Consider the following 10,317-nt stretch of genomic DNA (forward strand, 5'->3'; position numbering starts at 1 on the left):
GTTCCTCTGCCTTTTCTAAAACCAGCTTGAACATCAGGGAGTTCACAGTTCACGTATTGCTGAAGCCTGGCTTGGAGAATTTTGAGCGTTATTTTACTAGCATGTGAGATGAGTGCAATTGTGCGGTAGTTTGAGCATTTTTTGGCATTGCCTTTCTTTGGAATTGGAATGAAAACTGACCTTTTCCAGTCCTGTGGCCACTGCTGAGTTTTCCAAATTTGCTGGCATATTGAGTGCAGCACTTTCACAGCATCGTCTTTCAGGATTTGAAACAGCGCAACTGGAATTCCATCACTTCCACTAGCTTTGCTCATAGTGATGCTTTCTAAGGCCCACTTGACTTCACATTCCAAGATGTCTGGCTCTAGATTAGTGATCACATCATCATGATTATCTGGGTCGTGAAAATCTTTTTTGTACAGTTCTTTTGTGTATTCTTGCCATCTCTTCTTAATATCTTCTGCTTCTGTTAGGTCCAGACCATTTCTGTCCTTTATTGAGGTCCGAGGTCAGGGCGGCGGCCAGGAGGATCTACCCCGCGTCCGAGACCAGTGGCGGCCAGGAGAAGCCACCTCGCGCCCGAGGCCAGGGGCGGTGACCTTGAGGAGCCACCCAGAGACCAAGGCCAGGGGCAGCAGCTGGGAGGAGCCACCTGCGCCCGAGGCCAGGACGGGCGGCCGGGAGGAACCACCCGAGGAGTGGTGGCTGCGACCCCATGACTGCTGTATATTAGTTGATCGGCATGTATTATTTTACATGGGTTTTGCTCTGCTTGGAGTATTTGTCAGATTTTTTAAACGCATAGTCTGGGCTTTTCATATTGTAGTGAACGTTCACCTTTATAACTAATTTTCCATTTGTCCTTTGGGGTTGTTTTTCTTGGAGAGGGCTGCGTAAATCATTGTGTCCCAACCTGAACCCACGCTGGGTGCATTCAAGTGGCTGCAAGCTGATGAGACTTCTCAGTAGACGCCGAGGGTGTGCTGAAGCGGCCTGAAGTCGCCTGCCCCTGCGAGCTGCGCCCAGGGCGGGTGAAGGCCCCGGGACGGGAGCCGAGCAGCGCAACGTCGGAGGCGCGACAGCTCCCCCTGGTGGTCGCGCCGCGCCCCGACGCCGGCAGACGCAGACTCGGGGAGGAAGGCGTTTCTCCTCTTCCTTACTCGTGGGGGCGGGTGGTTGCTCACCTGCCGTTTCTGCATCGGAACCCAGAGCCCCTTCGCTCCCCTCTGCCTGTTTCAGCCTCCTTCTCGGTGAGGATGGCCCCGGGGCCGGAGCTGCAGGGCTGACCGCCCGGGACCGCGGTTCCGGCCGAGGGGGAGGACCGCCGGTTCCGGCTCTGCCCTGGGGAGCGGCCGGCCCTGGGAGCCTCTCGAGGCCGAGCGCGGGGGGTGTGAGCCCCGAGCCGCGCGCCTGCCCCGCCCCGGTCTTCCCGCCCGCGCCCTTTGGTCCGGGTCAGCAGGAACCCAGGCGCAGGAATGAGCGGCTTCGATTCCCGAGAGCGGGCCGCGCTGTCTCTTTCTTGCAGGGGCCTGGGAAAGCAGTTCACTCTGTTGAGTCTGTGCGTGCGTCTTACTCTGCAAAGCGGGTGGAAGTCTGCCTCCTGGGACGGTTGGGGGTCCAGAGAGGAGAGTGGCGGCTCTGCCCCATCACCCTGCGTGCTCTATCCTCACGGTGAGGGGCCCCATGCCCTGCGGCGACCCCGGCGTGGAAACCAGACGTGGGGGAGCCCGTGGCGGGCCCGGCGAGGCCGGCCGCAGCGACCCGTGCCTCTGGGGGGAATATGTGCGCCCTGGGGGCCGGCATTCTTGCTGGAGGAGCTCCCGGCCTGGACTCATGACTCGTCCCGTGGGGCTGAGGCCTTCTGGGGACAGCGGCCGTGGTCCACGGCTCTTGTTTCAGGCGACAAGGCGGCCCCCTCCCCACCCCGCCCCCGGCTGGTGACAAAGAGCCCACTGATGCTGCGGCACAGAGCGCCGCGCAGCCCCGCCCCGGCGTCACTGAACCGAGGTGAAGGGCGCGGTATTCACGGCCTGTCTGTCGGCTGTGGCTCGCGGCTCCTTCCCTCCAGGCTGCAGCATCCGGCAAGGGTGCTGTTGACCCCCAGAGCCAGATTTATCACTTGAGGGGTTGGGGAGGCCGCGGAGGGTGACTGCAGACAGACACACGCGCTTCTGGAAGCCGTTACTTATGGGCGGCTCAGGAGCCGACCCTGAGACATAGCCGCGCTGTTTCCAGTCGGGGACGCGCTGCCACCCCACCTGCCCGGGGGCGGCTGTCCGAGCCCGGGCCGGGCGGCCCCCGCGTCTGTGGGCCCAGCCCGCCCGGCCCGCCTGTGACGACAGGATTTACGCTCAGCGGTGCCGCGGAGCAGACTCCGTCCCCTCCCGCGCCTCAGGGCCAGCAGGCGGCAAGGCCCGGATTCCTGAGCAGCCTGCACGGTCCACTAGTGAGAGCTGCTTTTGTTTTCCCGTATCTGATGCAGGGGTATCTCCGGGCGATCGGTCCACAGGGAAATGTGAGCACAGGTTGTAACGGGACCACAGGCCCACCTGCCCGGCTGGGAGCGTCAGACAAAGCGGAAGTAATCTGCGGCTGACGCATTCTGTCCACGTGCGCGATTTATCTCTATTTTCCCTTTTCTTTCTTCCTTTCTGTTCTGTTTTCAGAAAGGACATTTTAAATGCCTGACACGCCACCGGTTGTTTACAAGGAAATAAAATGTCAAGAAGTACTAAAAATAGGTGTCCGCTGGCATTCTGCATTCCTATTAGGGACTTTTTTTCTTTAATAGAAACCTCTTTACTGGCATGCTGGCAGGTTTAACTGCTGAAAAAATAGATTTAGAGGTGGGAAGGTTTGTTAATTAATATTTATTTAATTAATATTAGTTAATATTTTAAAAGTTAGTTAATATTTAAAAGGTGATTCGTGTCTAAATTCAGCTTTTACGTAATTGAACTGCGGTCAGAGTCATCGTGGGCAAGGTTGGCCTTGGAGAGCCAGGCTGGGGAGGGGGTTCCGATCGCAAGTCTGATGCAAAATGTTCAAAAATGAAGCTTAGGATCCAAGTGCCCAGGTCTAACTGTCTTTCGTTTTGTTGTTTTTTCTGGCTTCCTGTCTGTGGCTTTTGTCGAATTTCTTCTGAAAGAAGATCCATAGGTTAATGTTCAACATTAACTTCCCAAGTCTTGACCTGTCACCCAAGGGGTGTTCCAGACTAGGACAGATGACCCCAGATTAGGGGTCACACTGGTGCCCCAGAAACACCCCCTCAGGGGCAGGTCCTGCCCAGAGGGCTTCTGCATCCGGGGCCCAGGGGACCCCAGGGGTTCCCCAGAGCACCCCCTTTTCCTGGGTGTCAGGGTGAGCAATGACGTCCTAGCTCTCCTGGCGGGGAGAGGCTTCTCCTGGCTTTGGCTTTTGAGGGGCGTGGGGGACGAGAAGATGTCTCCCCTCGAATCCGGATCTCACGTACACGCACGTCTTTAGCCATCGGGAGAAGCCGGCTCTGAAGGCGCCCCGCTCCGCTCACTTTGCGCTGACAGTTTGTCGAGGGAAGGATGGCAGTGAATGGAGAGAAGACCGAGCCCCCGGCCAGGGGGAAGGACCTCTGAGTTTAGAGCTCTGACCCGGCCCTGGCGGGAGGCAGAGGCACCTCCAGTGGGGCACTCACGCTCCCTGGGGCTCTTCCATCCTGACCGTCTGTGTCTCAGACGCTGGCTTCAGCTCTCCGGCCACGGCGGCCCCCTTCGGGGGTCTTTGGCCCGTCTCTCTGAGGTCCCAATCCAGCCCTGAGGGTCCCTCTGCGCTCCCCTCTCTCGTTTCATCTCCTCGACTCCAGGGCAAGGGAAGACATCTCTGGATGGGGACACGGGGCACGTCAGGAGCCAGTGCTGGGCAACAAGGGCAGACGTCTGTTCTCTGGGGTGAGATGTAAGTCAGAATGTGTTCAAGAGATAAGATTCTAATGGACATAATATCAGGAAAATAGTCAACCCTGAGTTGTATATAAATACAGCAAGATTATCTTAAAAAGGAGAACTGAAGTAAACGTGTTTGGGGTCTGAAAAAAATAGTACTGATTATAATCAACCATGTGACTTTTGAATCATTTATATCCAATCTGATTGATGTTTTGTTCCAAATTTTGACTCTTGTCATCAACTGCAAATACATGTTCTATAGTCATACTTAACAATTAATGATTTTTTTGGTTTTATACCCCAAAAGGACAAATGCTCCAAATATAGTGTTTTAAGGTAGTTTTATATTTGATTTCCCATTTTTAAACAAGTCTGCATCTCTCAGGACCCCAGAAGTGAATTCTATGTGTTTCTAAAGCTATCAGATACGTTGAGGATGTCGCAGTAAATGGAATCTGAGGGCCTTTTGCTCATAGCAGCTGTGGTCCTGTGATGTGGGGCTGTGGGCATCTGTAATCAGCGGACTGTTTTGCTCCCTCGCTGCCCCTAAAACCGTCTCAGCTGCAAGGGGACACTTCACTAGACATTGCTCGGCAAATGTTTAAGATGCATTCACTATATACTTACAACTGCACAGTTGTACTGAGGTAACGTTCGGGTCTATAAAAAAAAAGAAGTCTGAGTCACAGGAGGTCCTCAGAGGGTGGACAGGGTTCACACATACACCAAGGAGCGTGAAGACAGGAGGGAGGGTATTCCAGGGCCCCAAGTCCACAGGGTCGTGCACCCTGGGTGCTTGGAGGGTGAGAGGCGCAGCCTGCTGGCTGAGCAGGGACCCGCTGGGCAGGTGGCGTCGGGTCGTCCGGCTCAGTAGGGGCTCACTCAGCACGAGTTCACTGCGAAGGCTGAAGAAAGATTGGGACGGAGGCCGGCAGACAGCGCCGCAGAGCTTCATGTCCAAGTTGTCCACACTGCGGTCTTGATTAACGGGTTCGGGGCTGTCTCAGCGGCCCCTTCAGAAGAAGCAGGTCCCTGGCGTCCTGCCTGTGGACAGACCCGCGCTGGGAGGCGATGCCTCTAAGATCCAGAGCGGCCGCTGGCAGGTGGTGCTGCCCCCCGGCCGGCCGAGCCCAGCTCCCGCAGACCCCGAGGTCCCCCGAGGATCCCTGCGCATCAGAACCAGGCCAGCAGCTTCCTTGTGACGCGGGTTCGGCCGCCGCCGGGGCCCAGGGCAGCGTCACGGCCGATCAGCGCTCCCAGGATGCGAGTTTTCTGGGGCGGAGGAAGTGGGTTTCCTTGGATTCCTTCCAGTTTTGACTTAGTCGTGGTCCTTACGTGGAGAGATGGGCTGAACGCCCAGTGTCCTTGGACGCCCCCCACGCCCAGGGCCCCTGCTCAGGAGGCAAGGCTACAGGTGAAAACGGCTGGAGCTTTTGGGCAAAGGCAGCTCAGGGGAGGGCGAGGTTTAGGACTCAGAGACCCAGGAGCAGCGCCTGGACCCACGCAAGCCTTCTTCACCCTCTGCCCCTCTGGGGTGCCGTTCTGGGTCCGCCTCCCGGCTCTCAGTGCTCCAGCGGCATCTGGACCTGTGCTCCCAGGGGCGGGAGGAGCGTGCGGACGTCCCGCCTTCAGGGAGCTAGGAACCTGCTCTGGCTTCTTAGGAGGACCGCGGCCCTGAGAGACTTCCCCTGAGAAACCAAAGCAGCTCAGCCTCGGGGCCCAGGGCGAAGTCGAGGTCACCAACGAGCGCAGGTCCGAACCGGGCGCCAGGGCGCCTCGGCCGATGGAGTCGGCTAGGCCCGTGGACCCCTCTTCTCCACGGACATCTCCCTGCTGCCCCGGCCCGCGGTCCTGTCCAGGGAGAGGGGCCTCTGGAAATAAGCACCATCCTCACCCAACTGTGCGGTCCGTTTTCTAGAAAAAGGACCTTAGAGACGATCAGATCAGATACGTAATATGTGCAGATACGGAGCGACTGTGACGGCCCCCCAAGTTGTATACCCCCCCCGCCGACATTACACAGACTCTGAGCTTCGTGTCCTGTGACCAGAGAGCTCGGGGCACGCAGAGCACAGATCGGCATCAAGAGGAAAAGCCCTTAAGCGAATAGAAGACGGGCTCCGTCCCAGGCCCGGCGTCTTCCGGCACCGCCACTGGGGCTTCACCGCAAGCTCATCAGCAGCGGTGAAGACACACACTAGTAAGCGGGTTTCTCTGGCGGCCCCTGCCCCGCCGCCCCAACTTGCGAGTAGGGGCGCCGGGGGCTCCGGGGCCGCCCAGAGGCAAAGAGAGAGCTACCCGGCCCTGCCTCTATGCGTGTCCCGCCCAGCGCCCGCCCAAGGGGAGCGGACTCGGAGCCCTTCACAGCCTCAGCGCACACCAGCGCACACGCGGACTCGGCGCCTGGGGGCTGCCCAGGGCCACATGGGGGGCAGCACAGGGCGGACCCCTTAAGGGGGGGGCCCCAGGGTGACGCTGGACTATGGGCTCCCCCCCGGGGAGGAGCACGCCTGTGCCCGGGGCCAAGGGCTCCATCCGTTTCCACCTGGACCTGGGCTTGTTCTGCTTCTCATTTTTCGAAGTTTATGCATTCCTATCAAAACTCTATTTTTATCTCTTTGTTTCATAATTTCACCTTTTTATTTCCATTTTAATGCGCTAACACCTGGGGGATAAGCTGCTCAGACTTCGAGCCCCACGTGTTGTGGGGACCCCTGTTCTGGCGGTGGGAAGTCCACCCCGTGGCTCCCCTGAGAGCTCAGGTTCTGCTGCAGCTTTCTCCGGGAGAGAACTCTGAGCAGGTATAAGAAAATCATTAGATTTGCTTAATATCCGAGGATATTGGGATATTTGATTAATATCCAAAAAGAAGTTCTTTTTCCTCCAAGAACCCATGTCGCCTTCCCTGGTCGCCCTTCCTGTGTCCTGGTCCCTTAATTTGACCCGAAGAGGCAAATAAATACGGAGAAAGAACACAGCAAGGACTGACCCCCAGCTGCGCAGCTGGGGCTGGAGCTGAACCCAGGGCCTCGCTAGGGCGGGCGGGCGGGGCTGCCCTTGTCCTCCCCGCGCTGGGGGAGGTCACTGCTCGGAGGCCCCCCCTCCCCCCCATGCAGCCGGGGCACCGGGGGCAGTGTCCTTCCATGGGGCCCCGCGGCGGCCGCCTCGGCAGGCGGTGAGGGCCACACACGCCCTCCTCCTCCGTTAGCTTCTGGGATGCCGTGAGCGTCGCGCTGGCGTTTCTCCAGAAAGTCGTCACAAAGGCCAGGTGCGGTGGGAGGGTCTGGGGCCCGCAGACCCAGGTCAGCCGGGGAAGGCGCCCGCGGGCGCAGTGCCCAGGCTTCCCACCAGGGGGCGCTGCAGGCCCGTCCCTCGAGGCCGGCCCCGCGGCCGGATCCAGGGGCACCCGGCTCCCGCGCGCTTCTGCAGGGTGAGGCTGCCGGGTCCAAGCCCGAGACCAACGCTGAAAGGCGGGCCAGAGAGCAAGGAAGCTCCCACTACGTGCGTTCAAACGTGTGTCTAGGGTCCACAGGGATCTGACGACGCTCTCAGCCTGACTGGAAACATGCGTGTGTGCACAGGTGTCTGTCTTCGTGTGCGTGCACAGGTGTGTGTGCTACATGCCTATGTGTTCGCGCGCGCTGATGTGTTCGCACGTGTGTGCCTGTGTCCCCTGTAAACAAACCTGCCGGGAAAGGAGGCAAGTCGGCCCTCACTCAGAGCTTGATTCAGGCCCACCTGCTGGCCTCCGGAGCCCACGGCCCTTCCACTCACAATTCTGCCTTTTCCATAACAGGCACGCAGACTCAAACCCCCCTTGTGTCTTCAGATCAGAACTGTGACGTTCCCAGCTGCTGGCAGTGCACAGCCAGGTCCGCCCCGTTAGCTGTGTGAGGCAGGCGGTGTGGCCTGAAGTCGCCCACAAAGGCCTGGATTTCCTTCTATAAACGAGGTGAACGAGGTTCTTTCTCTGCAAACCCGGAGGTCCAGGCCTGCCCCGCCCCGGCTCCTGCTCATCCCCTCCTCCCAGCTAAGGACTGAGCCACCTGGTGACAAGTTCTAGGTGCCCCGTCCTCACTGGCGCTCTTCCCCCGTGAGAGCAGTCTTTCTGGAAGGCAGATCTGTGGTTCCCGCCGTGTGGCAGGTGGACAGCTCTGCACACCTCCCCCAGCAAGCACCCCAGAGTGGAATGCCTGTGGCTTTCCGGTTTAAATGCCCTGGTTCCACTTGGCAGCTCTGTCACAGCTGGCTTATTGGACCGGTAACAACCTGTGTCTGGGGTTCAGCTTGGCTGGGAGGGCTTCCCAGGGAGGGCTTCCGAGGTGGTGCAGCTGGTAAAGACTCTGCCTGCCAATTCAGGAGACACGGGTTCAATCCCTGGGTTGGGAAGATTCCCCAGAGGAGAGCATGTCAACCATTCCAACATCCTTGAATGAGAAGTCTCATGGACAGAGGAGCCTGGTGGCCTTCAGTTTATGGAGCCACAGCATTGGGCATGACTGAGCACGTGCTGGCTGGCTCAGGGCAGGGGTCTCCTAGTGAGTGTGGACCGGCATTCAGCAGCCACCAGAACCCCCACAATGCCTGTGAGTGGAAGGCTTTGAAATGAAAGTTTAAGCCTGTGGACATGGGTTTGGGTGGACTCTGGGAGTTGGTGATGGACAGGGAGGCCTGGCGTGCTGTGGTTCGTGGGGTCGCAATGAGCTGGACATGACTAAATGACTGAACTGAACTGAAACGGATCTAGAATCTGATTTTATACCATCTGCCCATGCGCATTGGTGTTTAAGAAGCTAACACAAAAGTTGATACAAGCCAGTGATATGCCTGGAGTACACAAGAAAAGCAAATAAAACGACGTTCTGAGAAGACTGATAATCCAAGTGGCATACAATGCTTTGAGGAAGAATAGAAACCTGGATAAGCAGAATAGCTGACTACAAAAACTGGAAAATACACGAGGAAACAGTGCACTGTAGCACAATGCTAACCAATTCAGTGATAATTATATCAGGGAACATGGAAGAAAATATTGAATATATTTATTAATAAATAAAAATATTTATTATTATCACACAATCAATTTATGTAAAATAATTAGATTATTTAATTCTAAGTGTTGATTAAACACAGTATTTAATATTTATTATTAAATATAATTAAATATTGAATGTTTAGTTATAAATATTGAAAATATTGAATAGAGTATTTCTATTAATAAACAAAATATTATTATTGCATAATAAATTTATGTAAAATAATTAGATAAAAGGCAATATGAAAACTATGATAAAATAAACAGAGGAATAGGCAGATATGGAAAAAATACAAAAAGATTTTCAATAAATAAGAAACGGAGTCCTTGAAATTTTGTATTTGGTAGATATGGGAAAAATACAAAAAGACTTTCAATATATAAGAAACGGAGTCCTTGAAATTTTATATTTGGTAGATATGGGAAAAATACAAAAAGATTTTCAATAAATAAGAAACGGAGTCCTTGAAATTTCATATTTGGTGAAGAGCAAGGACAATTCCCTGCAGGCTCGCTGGCTAGGAGTCCGAGCGCCCACTGCCCACTGCAGGGGACGCGGGTTCACCTCCGACTGGGGAACTAAGAGCCGGGAGGCCACAGGACACGGCCAGAGGGATAAATAACAGAAGCCGCTGAAGAGCAGATGACGAGAGGCCGCCTGAAGAAGCCCCGGCTGCTCAGCTTCTCCCCCCGGGGGATGTGCCGTGGCTGAAGCCCCGGCAGCCGCCCCTCTGACCCACGTGCATTTGGGAGACGCTGCTCTTGGTCGGCCCTGGCGGGCAGGCCTTGCGGCAGCTGTCCCGGGCCCTCCGTGGAGGAGACGGCGCGCGGGCTCTCCCCGGCCCCACGGCGGTGCCGTCCTAACCCGGCTGCGTCTGGGTCTCTTCCAGCCGGGTCCCTCCTCTTCTCCCTCGACGGGAGCCCGGCCTGCGTCATGGTCTGAAGACGCGCCCCTCTGCTCCCCTCACTCAGCAAGCCTCTCGCAACATCGCAGCCCACCCGACATGAAGGCGTAGCTGATATCTGAAGGGTGAGAAGAAACCGTTCACGAACGGGTGGAGGATTTAGAAGGGAACATCCCACCACAGCACGTTAAGGAACCCCGGGTGTGGAGCGAGAGCCAGAGCGCCTCATTGTAAGCCAGGAGCGGCAGGGCCCCGGCTAGCGGGTGGCGCTTCACGAGGCGCTGACGGGCAGGGCCCCCTGTCACCCAAGACCCTGTCATCTCCAAGACCGTCAGGGTTGGCGTTCGGAGGAGGCGAAGCGCAGGCTCGGACCTCGGGGAGGCGCAGGGGCCGCAGGGGAAACACGAGATAGTGCTTCAGATCTGTCTGCAGCCCTGCCCACCGCGCAGACCCA

General features: G+C 56.8%; 1 long non-coding RNA gene across 1 annotated transcript; it reads left to right on the forward strand.

Annotated features, from left to right (window-relative positions):
* The first annotated feature begins 1,164 nt into the window (after window positions 1-1,164).
* LOC138445139 (uncharacterized) lies at window positions 1,165-2,738 on the forward strand. Its single transcript, XR_011258742.1, has 3 exons — window positions 1,165-1,250; window positions 1,526-1,671; window positions 2,483-2,738. It is a non-coding gene; the product is annotated as an uncharacterized lncRNA (long non-coding RNA).
* The last annotated feature ends 7,579 nt before the right edge of the window (window positions 2,739-10,317 follow it).

The sequence above is a fragment of the Ovis canadensis genome, chromosome 8 (genome assembly GCF_042477335.2).
Source record: "Ovis canadensis isolate MfBH-ARS-UI-01 breed Bighorn chromosome 8, ARS-UI_OviCan_v2, whole genome shotgun sequence".
In the NCBI taxonomy this organism is placed as follows: Eukaryota; Metazoa; Chordata; class Mammalia; order Artiodactyla; family Bovidae; genus Ovis; species Ovis canadensis.